Below are 13,267 nucleotides of genomic sequence, written 5' to 3' on the forward strand. Positions count from 1 at the left end.
GCCTAAGAGAGAGTAGGTGATGGGAGAGAGAGAGAGTAGGCAGTGGGGGAGAGAGTAGGAGAAACAAAATGAGAGAGAGAGTAGGGGATGGGAGAGGAGAGAGAGCTAGAGAGAGTAGGGGATGGGAGAGGAGAGAGAGTGAGAGAGCATATGGAATGGGAGTGGATAGAGAGTGAGAGAGAGTAGGTAGTGGTAGAGGGAATAGGAGAAGGAGAGGGAGAGGGGGAGAGAGAGAGAGAGAGAGAGGGAGAGAGAGAGAGAGAGCAGGGGATGGGAGGAGAGAGAGTGCGAGAGAGTAGTGGATAGGAGAGGAGAGAAAGAGTGAGAGAGAGTAGGGGATGGGAGAGAGAGATAGTAGGTAGTGGGAGAGGGAGAGCAAGAGATAGAGAGAGCAGGTGATGGGAGAGAAGAGAGAGTGACAGAGAGAGTAGGGGATGGGAGAGGAGAGAGAGTGAGAGAGTAGTGGATGGGAGAGACAGTGATAGAGTAGGCAATGAGAGAGGGATTAGGAGAGGGAGAGAGAGATAGAGTAGGGGATGGGAGAGTAGAAAGAGAGTTAGAGAGAGTAGGGGACAGGAGAGGAGAGAGAGAGTAGGGAGAGAGTAGGGGATGAGGGATGGTGGGCTAGGGAGAGATTTATTTTCACATAGTGCATACATGCTATAGTGCATAGGGAAAATCACCAAAAAATGGTCATAAAGCAAGTTTGGGTCCCTGTTGATCCATATTCTACTTTTCATCTACTGTGCATTCTATTGTTCCAATAGAAAACATGGGTTTCAAGCTATTGGAAGTTACCAAACACTATTTAAAGACTTTTTGAAGCTAGAAAACACCAAACTCAATCATTGGATACACTATTTGAAGGCTTTTTCAATATTCTTTCTATGGAAAAGGTCAATGTAGTCCTTTTTAAATATTCTTTGTTGTTATATAGAGACAAATTTGATTATAATTTGACATGTTGTTTAATATATAGTAAATTTATTGAAATTTTTATGTTTGAATAAATTTTTATTTGGAAATAGTTAGAAATTTGACAAGTTGTTTAATATATATTGTGTATTCATTGAAATAATTGTAATTTTTTTACCTATTTGAATGATTTGTAATTTACAAATTGTAAGTAATTTAGATGTTTGAATAATTTGACATATAGAAATCATTATTATGCCAAGGAAGAAACCAAAAACTCAAATAAAGGAAGAGAGGCAGATAGATTTGGCATGTAAAAGAGATAAAATGTAACAACTATGTGAAAAAAGAAAATTGCAAAGCAATAATGAAAAATTGACTTTCAAAGAGGAACAAGAACCATTGATACAAAGAAACAAAGATGAAGAATTGGAAAGACAAAGAGAATGAATGAGACTATTACACTCAAGAAGACAATCAAATTGTGAAGCTACATCATCTTCCAATGTTGGCGTCATATCATCCTCTCATGTTGAAGAGATTCTAATTTGTAGATCCGACGATGTACACACTCCATCATGTCATGTTGAAGGCACAACATCAACATATCAAGTAGGTCATATTCCATCTTTTGCATCTTATTGCCAAGGCACATCATCTTCAGTTCAAGGTATGCAGAACACTCAACCTTATTTTGATGTTCAAAATGTCGAGGGAATGGAAGAGATTATAACACCTTCTAGAATTCATTTTAGAAGATCAAAATATTTGATTGATATTGATGCTAACATTTTGAAATCAATACCTCACATGATTTTCATGCATACTTGTCAAAGAAAAGTTAATAGTATGTGGAGATTATTCTTTAAAGAATTAAATATTTCAGGCCAATGCTAGTTATTTGTTGAAATGATGAGGAATTTGAAATTTAGGCCTATCATGAAGATTCTTGGGGTAAGAATGATAGGTGATTCAAATGAAAAAAACATGATAAAGAATCTAATGAGTTCTTATGAAAAAGTGAGTTCTAAATCACGAACCAAAGATAGTAATATCTCAAGATGAGTACTTACATCAACAATAGTAAGTACCCAAATGAAGAAAGCTCGACTCATGAGAAAGAAAAGAAAAACATTGAAAATTGGTAGAGGTACTCTAAGGAGAGCCATGCTAAGGCATGAGAGATTGGGAGATTCAACAAAAAATGAGTTATGGACATTTAGTGGTAGACTACCACAAAAGGATAAACAAATTAGTGAAGCTTTGAAATCATTGATCGAAGATTTTTGAAAAAATAACACACGTGTTTCACCTATTTTATGGAGATTTGGCTAACAGGGGCATACCATATAATCAACACATTATTTGGTCAGACAATTGTGCATCTCAATTCAAGAATGCATGAATTATCTATTGGTTGACCAGGATGTACAAGTTGTGTAGCATCTCAATTCAAGAATGCATGAATTATCTATTGGTTGACCAAGATGCACAGGTTGTGTAGATTTCAATATATGTGGAATTTCATAAAGGTTGGTCATAGAAAGGGAGAGCATGATGGTGCAGGCCCATGCATCAAAAGAGCCTTAGCTCGTAAAGAACTAAAGTAAAAAGATGGAGCAATATTGATAGATGCAAAATCTATCATCTAGTGGTGTAATACTACAATGGGTCCAAGTAAGGAGGGTGAGTCTATGATTCATAGATTTTTTTGGTTGATAGATAATACTAACATTGCACCATATGAGGATTGTTGCACACTAACAAGATCAAGTGAGTTGCACTCTTTTAGAAGCTTTGATATAGGTTCATGGATTATCCACACACAAAAAATGGCATGCTATTATCCATCAGGTGTAGAGGAAAATTGGGATGACTATGAGTTGACTAAATGGGTCAAAAAATGGGATATATAGGTTTTGGACCCAATTGATTCCTATCATCCCTAACAAGCACTAGAAATGGTAGAGATGGATTCGCCTATTGACTTTGACCGCTTGTCTAATCTAGTGCAACCTAGTATTATATACATATATATATATATATATATATATATATATCTTTGTAATTTAAATATGCAACTTTATAAATTTTACCTAAGTATTTTCTGAATTAATGACTGCATTTTGTACATTTATCACTGCAGGCCATGTTTTTACTATTATTTCACTCGAAGATAATGAAGAAGGGTCTGATTATTATTTTTGTCATTGTCTCCAAGCCAAAAAAATTTGGATCACTCGTTTATAGATGGTGAAGGTTTAGAGTACCATATCAGTGTGGTGGCTATAATTGACATATGGCTTAGACTATATTCTATGAAGAACCCTAACTTGTGGTTATTTGAGGATTGGAAAACAAAGAGAAAGATTCTTCATTATTGGAACCTTGTTGTCACATCAAATGTCCACTTGATAAAATATGGTGGAAAACCACATAATAAGACTCTTTGAAAAGTTCATGAGTCAAACCACAAGGCAATACTTGAGATATTAAAATGTAGAGCACATCCAATTGGTTCATTAGATTGAATAGGAAGAGTGGGAAACAGAGAAAGAGTGGTCAATTGTATCCTTGGTGCCATTATAAGCCATGATATCAAATTGAACCAAAGGTCAAATTTGAGGAATTTGAGTTATTTTTTACGTAATCAAGAGTTTGTAGGTCCTTATATAGATTTAAATTCCTTGGGGTCTTTGGGCAAATATTTAGGTGTCTAGGAGGTTATTAAAGCAAAGTGTCAATGTTCTCATATAAAAAAAACTACAAAATGATAATTTTTCTTCCTAAATAATTGAAAAAGATGTTGAATGTTGGCATAACCATTTGAATGATGGTTATTACCATAGGAGGCAAGGAATACATGTTTTAAAATGTTGTACATGGAGAGGACAACATAATTGTATGGATTGCTGAAGATTTACATGAATAAAACTTTGATTTTCTACCTTGTCTCAATTTTTTTGAGTTGTATAGATGTGTACAGAAAGATGAAGGAGATCAACCATCATGGTTGGATAGCCTAATTAACTAAGTTTCATTTACATTTTATTTGAAGGTTATATCTTTTAATTTGGGTAAGTTATTGTAGTTTTTGTGAAGGTTTCTTATTTAGGCCTAAATTCAAGGATTTTGGTAAACATGTGCCTCTAACTTGAAAACCTATAGTTGGAATTTAATGCCTCTATGGGGGATGAAATTTAGGGGAGTTTAATGTGATATGACAGAGTTTTAGACTTGGAGGAATCGGTTTGATATTTTTACCAGCAGGCCCTAGGTTGAACATCCCTATGTGTTCAGATAGGAATTGAAGAAGAAGTGGCATTTAGGCTTCCAAATTTATTGTATAAACCTTGGTTAAGGGTGAAATGGAGATGTAGGAAGGAGATGAAGTGTTCCATGGGGCTGATTTGATTCTATGAACCCATCTTCAAGCACTTTCTTTGGAAATCGAGCCAAATTAGGCCTATTAGGTTTGCGAACTAAAGTGATGTTTGGGTATGCTAGAATGGATTTAGCCCTTTATCATTTGGATTCTTCAAGAATGAGGTAAAAGGTATTTGAAGAGGTAATAATTTGGCCTTGTCCTTTGGAAAGTTTGGAAGTTTTCCAAGGAAAACTAAATTTTGACCTACTAGGATTTCTAGGCCTAAGTTAGAGATATTGATCCTTTAAAGGTGTTGAGGCCTTGAAAGTGCATGAATACTAGTGTTTGAGTCCTAGAAATGATGCATAAAGTCTAAGTTTGAAGTCTTGAAACATTTTACTTGTTTTTCCTTAACTGGCCTAGTTGAGGGCAAGTGTCCCTAAAGCCATATTTTGATCCAAGTTTGCCAAGAGCCCTAGGAAAAGGGAAGGACCTTAGGAAAGTGGAGTCCACTTGGATAATTAAAGGTGATAATTTGGAAAAGGTTGGTAACCAAGACATCATCCTGAAGTGGGTTTGCATACCCTTAGATGTTTAAGAATCAAGTGGCAAAACTAGGTTGTGTGCTTTGCATCAATAAGGGTGATTAGACCTAGGTGTGATAGCTAAGGTGTAGGAAGTCACAATGTATTTCGAAGAGTCACTAATTCCCCTAAAAGTTAAGGCATACATTACAATAGGGAAATGAGCAACTTAAGGGATAACTCTCTAGCTTAGGGAAGGGTCCCTAGCATGGAATTGCTAAGGGATAGCCCATTTAACAAGTTGGAAGTGTTAAAAAGTATTTTGCATGTAGTAGAAGTTTGAATTATATAGGCAGGGATAGAAAAGAGTAAAGAACATATGAAGCAAGTGAATTGAACAATGAACATATGTTTCATCTTAAATAATGAAGTATATTGAGATCTAACTTTCTTTAAAAGTGTTCAAAGCTAGATTGAAGGTCATCATCAACGTTATTCTTGTTTAACATAACCTTTCAATATGTTGCTCTTGTTTTTTGCTTGGTAAGAATTAAGTATAAATCTACACAAAAATCCATTTGCATTGTGGCTCATATCTCTTACTGGTGTAGGAGAAATCTTACATGGAATGATGAAATAATGGTGTTTGGGCCTCTTAGGTTCACCTTTAACCATTTTGTGTGCCCCATTAGCAATTTTTGTATATTATGAACTTATTGCTCAATGATATCACAAGGGCACAATTTATGTAATTTGAATGCAAATACTTATAATCTAGGGTCTAGCACTTGTGTTGGGTCAATCTAGACTCATTTGAATGCTTAAAATGCCTTTTAGGCTCTAAAATGTAAAAAATGGATTAAAAGTGAAAAAGTTGCAATGAAACTTTGCAACTTTTTCCATAACTAAGCAAAAATGCTTCTAATATTTCCTCCAATGGTCATGACCTTTCAAATATTATTGTATTAGTTTGGGTATACCTTAATATAAGCCTTTCAGGTGGGTGTAAGCTAAAATGTACATTTTTGGTATTGAAATCAATAAAAAGAACCTTGTTTCTTGCATACTGGGTTATTTTTCTGCATGGTAATATAATGTATAGATGCCTAAGGATCTATTCTTGGTATGATTGGATACATATTTGAATTATATTTCTAATGCAATTGGTTTTAGTTCTTGAACTATTGTAGAACTCAAGTTATTCCCATTTTAGTGCTAATAGCCTGAAATTAAAGGGTTTCAAGGGTTTTGATTGAAATCAAGATATAATGTGAGATTCCACCATAGGAAAATTATGTCCTTTGGTGGAATCCTTGTATTTTTAATGCACTTTAAGATGATTTTGGTTTTAGGTGATAAGATATAGGGACAAGGAAGAGACATGATGCCCTAGATGCATATACCTTGTATGCATCAATACACAAACCTACTGTCCTAGCATTTTAATGCCTCAAAATTTCATATTATGGTCTATAACTTGGTAATAACCATATTTGGATTATTACTCAACATCTCCAATTGGTCTAATGTTTTTATCACATGTTTAAATTTTACCTCCTTTGTAAATGTGGCCTAATTAGCCCTTCTGTCTAAATGTTGTCCATGAGTTTTGACAATTTTCTTGCTAATGGGATCTATCCACTTTGGAATATGATAGTACATCAGAAATAGGAGGTAATCTTGGTTTTATTATTTTCTTTTGATGCTAAGTGTACAAGTTGCAGACCCAAGTCTCATTCCTTGGGCTATTAGGAATCCAAGAGGTTAATGAAGGAACTATGTCCTTTTCTCCTTTTGGGGTCTTCAATTCTATTCCATATGCCTATGCTGATGTCAGAATGTTCATAATTTCTTGAGTTTGAGTTCTTGGTTCCATGTCTAGTGTGGGTTTCTTGTATTAAGAAATATTTGTTGTCAAGGTGCAAGTGTGGGGTCTTGAGCCTTGTTTGGGTTGTCAAACCTTGTTAGGTTGTTCTTGTAGGTTGTACTCTCCCATCTAACTTGTTTTAACCCTACCACTTGCATCATTTAGGCCCATTTTTTATGTCTTTGAATGCCCTTACATTATCCTCATAGTTACTAGTGTATAGGTCAATATTTGAATCTTAGCACATGAACAGTTTATATTAGTTCTCATATGTAGTCAAGGTCCTTGACATCAATTACAAGTCATAAGTTGTATTTCATGCATTAACAAAATGAAATTGGGTCTCACAAACTTGATTGCAAGTTTTCTCATGCCAAAGTGGTTGGCAGACCTTAAGACCCAACCAATAAGTCATCCCTCTATGTTGATAGACACGTACTGTAATCAAGTCTCTACGAATTGATTGCAAGCTCTTTAAGCATCTTCGTATGTCATTGGGTTCATTCTTGCATCCCTAAAATCTAGTTTTGAAGACCTAATTTCATATCACCCTTTTAACACAATCATAGTTAAGTATTTGAGACTTGATGCATATCAACATGTATTGAACTTACAACTTTTAATGTAGCTCTAGAACCCAATTACATATTGTATCTCTTTTATACTTGAAATCAAGTATTTAGGATATGATTACATATCTTTTTTATAGAAACTTTTAGGTAAAGTGATGTAGGGAAAGATGGGCCCTTCCAAGTTCTATGAGAAAATACTCTGAACAATGTGTTTTCTCAAAGGTTTTCGAATGGAACCTTGAGGCTTATTTTTCCCAAATTAGGTAAATGAATTATCCAAAGAATTTTTAGTAATATAATGGTATTAAATACCCTTATACTCCCCAAATAACCAGTTTACCAAATACCAAGAGCCTATCTCTAAGGTAAACCAATCATCCCAGCCTACTAGGCCTACAAGCCCCAATTAGCCCTCAAATGCTATCTTCTTGCATTTTTCTCCACATTTTCCCATAACATCAAGAAAATAAATTAAAGATTAGGATAACCATTTTTATTCTATATAACATATAAAAAGATGAAATATGGTTGTTTTCGACCAAGTCTTTGCTATTACACTATGGGCCACTTTTAGGCATAAAACCCCCTCCATTTACAAAGGAACTATATGGAATAATTATCCCCCAACCATAAAACTTGGTAAAGTATCTTAATATGATCCTAAAGTGAGTATTGCTCAATTGGATTGAACCCATCAACTCTCTATATGTGCTTTTTATGAAACCCTCACCGAACAAGGCTAAAAACTAGGGCCTCTTCAAATATGACTAAGAAATCACTTCCAAGACCTATTAGTAGATCTCTCGCTGCTATACCTATGGCATCAAATTTAATGCATTTTCATACACCAAAGCACTCCAAACTTGTCTAGTTAGATGATCATTTACATCCTTTGACTATTCCTAGCATTAGTATGCCTAATCACATTTGATACATGTTAATAATCCATCCAAAATTTACATTAAGTATAGAAAGGGGATGGATACATCATTTTTCTTGAAGGAAACTTGTGCAGGGCACCAAGGCAAATGGATAGTGGTCCTAGTTTTGGATTTGGAACACTAATAAGAATGTTTTAATAAGACCAAAATGTAAGGTCAATTGGACTCTGGGTGCCATTATAAGCTAGAGTACCAAATTATACCAACGAGTCAATTTAAGAAAATTTGGTGGCTTTTAAATGCAAATAGGATTTTTATGATCCTTAGAAGGTTTTAATGTTCCTTTCGGTCATTTGGTTAAGTCCTAGGTGTATAGGAAGTTAGTTGTAAAAAATTATCAAAAATTGTAAAAAATGTCAAGCAAAATTGAAAAAGTGCTGACAACTTTGCAATATGGTTCCAAAAATGGTTGTACATTGGCATAACCATTTGAAATATGGTTATGACTATTGAAGACATAGAGGACATGTTTAAATATGTTGTACATGGAGAGGAAAACATAATGGTACAGACTGGTGAACATTTGCATGAATAAAACTTTTATTTTCTACAATTTTAACTATTTTTTCTATGTTTTACAGAATTGTAAGGATTGGAAGAAAGGATCAATTGAAATGCTTGGATATCATGATGAACTAGGCTTCATTTTTTTTCATTTTGAAGGATTTATCTTTCAATTTGTTCAAGTTATTGCATTTTTTGTTGAAGGTGCTTGTTTGGGGTTGAATTTGAGGGTTTTGGCAAACATGTGCCTCTAACTTGCAATCCCACAGTTGGAATTTGATGCCACTTGGAGGGATGCAAGTTAGGGGAGTTTAATTTGATATGGTAGAGCCTCAGGCCTAGAGTAGAAGGTTTCATAGTTTTACCAACTTGCCCTAGGCTGAACATCCCTATTTGTTCAGCCCAAATTTGTAGTAGAAGTGGTGATTAGATTTTCAAACCAAATGATCTAACCTAGGAAAGAGGTGAAATGGAGATTTGGTATGGGGAGGAAGAGTTCCATGTAGTTGTGCTAGTTCTATGAACCCATTTCCTAAAACTTTCTTTGGAAAGCCAACCTAATTAGGCTTGTTAGGTCTATGAACTAAGTGAGAGTTAGGACATGGTGGAGTAGGTTTAGCCCAAGATATTTTGGAGTCTTCAAGAACTTGGTAAAGGGTATTTAAAAAGGTAATTTTTTTCATACCTCATCAAGAAAATTTGGAAGTTAGCCATATAAAACTAAAAATTGACCTACTAGGATTTTTAGGCCTAATTTTGGGAATTTGGTCTTTTGGGGGTGTTAGAACCCTAAAATTGCATGAATCTCTATGGTATGAGCCTAATGATGTTGATACTAGCCTAAGTTTGGAGTTTGGAAACCAAATTTCACATTTTGCCTTAGTTGGCCTAGTTGAGGGCTAGTGTCCCTAAAACCTATAATTCACCCAAGTTTGCTAAGATCCCTAGAGAAGGGAAAAGACCTTAGAAAAATGGAGTCCACTTGGAGAGATAGTGGTCAGCATTGGGAAAAGGTTGGTAAGCCTGACTGGCATCTTGTAGTCGGTTGGGTGCTACTAGGCACTTGGGAAGGTTTTGGTGAAAGAAGGTTGTAAGCTTTGCATCAGAAAGAATGTGAAAATGGCTATCTACAACACTTTTTCTAAACAAATGAAAGCTTCAAATTAGACCTAGGTGTGGTAATATGGGTATTGGATGCCATTTATTGCAAACTTGCAAACATGAAGAATTTTATTGCTGCATTTCACCAATCTCACTATGTCCATGGTCATTATTCGCTTTTCATTCATATTTGGGGGTATGTTCCTAGCCCACAGCACCAAGGCACTTGGTTTATATTTTGGTTTTCATGTTTTTTAACCTACCTAGGCTAGAATAAACAACCCTTGGATGAGAAGTCCATAGTTGTCAAAGAATAACACCATTTTGTATGCTTAAGGCACTTTATTCAATTTATTAAAAAAAGTTGTCCATTAGGAAAATTAAAGAAATCCTAGAAATAAGTTTTTTTTAGTTGGTCTTAGGTATGTTGGAACCTTTTCCAAGTCCTAGAAGTGGAATCAAGTGAAAAATGTAAACAATTGCAGTTCTTGTGCAAAGTTGCATTGTTGAAAGTTGTAAAAGTTTCTCAAATTTGCAACTTAGTGGGAAAAAGGTTTATAAATATTAAAATATTGGTTCTAACCATTAAAATATACATAGGATGACATTAATATATATATATATATATATATATATATATTGGAAGAATTTGCAAGGAAATAAGTTCAATTTTTGAGTCATTTTTCCTATTATTTTCATGCTACATGAAATGTATTGACTTTTAGACTAGATGTGATGGATTTTTAAGATAGAACTTTGAATCATCTTTCTTTTTCTTCTAGTCTCATCATTCTACTCTTTTTCTATCTCAAGTTATTGCATTTTTTGTGAAACTAGATTTTTACGACAACATTTTGGTGCACATAGAAAAAATGGGCCTCTAACTACAATTTCCTTGGTTGAAATTTCCTAGCCAGTTGGGAAATGGTAGTTAGTAGAGTCCTTTTTAATATTCCAGGGTTTGAAGACTAGAGGATGTGTTTTGTGATCTTTCTAATCAAGCCCTATGTCAAGTACCATGAAGAATTTGACCTCTTGTAGTATGTTGATTTGTGAATGGTAGGAGTTTGAGAATTGGTGAAAGGGTTGAGAATTTTGAAATAAGTTATTTTAGTGTTATCAAACCTTACCAAGCATTGCATTCATTTCCATGACCCTGTTTCTTACTGGTTTCTTTGTAAACTAGTCATCTACTTGCTTGGGACATGTTTCGGAACTGACAATCTCCATTTAAGTTGAAGTCTCCATTTAAAGGTGGCAATGAGATTATTATTGTTCTATTAAGATCATTAATATATTTTAATGGGAAATTTGAGGGATCATACCTAGCTTGAGTATCCTAGCTTCCCAAGTCCTATAAATGCAAAGTTACAATGTTGCTCAAAAAGTTGCTAGAGAAACTTTTGCAATTTTTGCAAAAAAGTTACAAATAGAAGTTTGGGAAGTTGTAACTATCCATGCTTAGGTATATGATCATGGGCAACCTTTTTTTGAAATTTAGAAGTTTTCTAGTCAAATTTTCATTTTAAAGCAACTTTTACAACTTTTGTAATTTTGCACAAAAATTGCAACTAATGTAAAGTTCACTAGATTTTTCTTCTATGACTTGGAAAAGGTTCCAAGATATTAAAAAATAACTAAAAACACCTAATCCTAGACTATCTTGACCAAAAACTTAAAAAGACTCAATTTGAAGTAATTAGAAACTTTTTCTCATATCTTGCACAAAGTGGCCTAGGCATAAATATCTTGCTCATATCTCTCTCACCATTCATCATGGGATAAAATTGTCTATTCCATTAGCTCTATGTGGCCATGCAAACCCTATCCCCAAGCTCATCCCATCCTGTTGAGCACTCAAACATTCTTGGGCATGCTAAACTGAAATGTCCCTAAGGGTCAGTAAATGCCATAGGGTAGCGATCTTTGACGGGGCACATCTTGGAGCTTGTGTGAGGTATGCATGCAATTATAGGTCCTATAGGAACATGTTGTGGAGACCTACAATAACCACTCTCACTTTTTGGAGATCTTATTCCATTTTGATTTTGCGATGCCATCTTGGGTAATGGTTAAACTCATAGTCTTGGCTAGTACAAAGTTGCCAACTGCCAAATCTGCCTCATCATTCATTGTGGGATCAAACTATCTCTTCCATTAGCTCCAGGTGGCTAAGTAAACCCTAGCCCAAAGCTTTTCTAGTGATGGGGACACAACCCAAGAAAAAAAATGGACACAATAGAAAGAGAAAATTATATTAACTATGAAAATAAGCTATTACAAATAGTACAAAGAAAATAAACTTCAGAACATGCCCTAAGGGCTTACAATAGCATAAATTTGGAGATAATTTCTCCTTTTAGTACCTCCTCTCAAACTCCACTCTGAACTGCCTTTTACAATGCCAGAAATCTCCTTAAATAGACCCCTGAGGGTTAAGGACTAGGAGTAAATTCTAGAAAGTGCTAGTAGGCATTCACCGACAAAATAGAAGGTTCCAGAAGATGCGTTAGAAGTCGGTGCAAATCTCGAAGTATCTAGAAACGGTAACCGAACTTTCGGGAGGCATAACTTTTGAACCGTAGCTCCAATTGACGAACCTTTTACATTTTTAGAAAGCTCTCAAAGCACTATAGCCCTATGGACAAGCTTCACTCATCCCCCATTTTTCAGCCCTTTTCAAGGTCATTTAATGCCCCTAACCTAACTTTGAAGCATTCTTAGGAGGTCTCCAAAACCCAAAAAACTGCAATAACTTTCAAACTGTCGGGCCTATTGACCTGATTCTTTTTTTGGAATGCTCTAAATCATGATTAAATTCATCTGGCCAATTCACACCTTCTAGTTTACTAAAATGATGGCCCCAATACATGCTAGTATTTTTTTAGGATTTTCAAACGCATTGATAGTGGAACTGTGAGAGTTGGAACCTTTATTTGACCCAAATGGGTATCCAAAAATGAAAACACATCAAACAGAAACTAAGTCTAAGTACATTTTTTTGGGTGACACATGATTGCCCTTATACCTCTAGATGCTCTTGCATCAGACACCCAGGGTAGATTGAAAAGTGACCCTGTCACTTTATGGATGGTAGAGGAAATCCCAAATGGGAAACCTCAGCTGCTAAAATCCAAGTTGAGTCCTCGATCGGCCGTCCTTTCCATTTGACCAAATACTATTCATACTACCTATTTTTGGTACTCCTACACACACGATGATCTAGAATTCTTCTATCTCCTCCTTCTTAGAAGTAGGAATTGGACATGGCTCTAACACCAGCTCCTCATCTGCACCATCATCATGATACTCTGTTAAATCTGCAATGTTGAAAATGGGAGAAATGTGAATACCATTTGGCAGCTCCACCTCATATGCATTTCCTGAGTCATGTTTCTTCAAAATTTTGTAGGGGCCAAATTTCTTCATTTTCAGCTTGTTGTAAGTACCGACTGGAAATCTTTCTTTTCGTAAGT

The sequence above is a fragment of the Cupressus sempervirens genome, chromosome 7 (genome assembly GCF_028749045.1).
Source record: "Cupressus sempervirens isolate cs-2001-9-10 chromosome 7, ASM2874904v1, whole genome shotgun sequence".
NCBI lineage: Eukaryota > Viridiplantae > Streptophyta > Pinopsida > Cupressales > Cupressaceae > Cupressus > Cupressus sempervirens.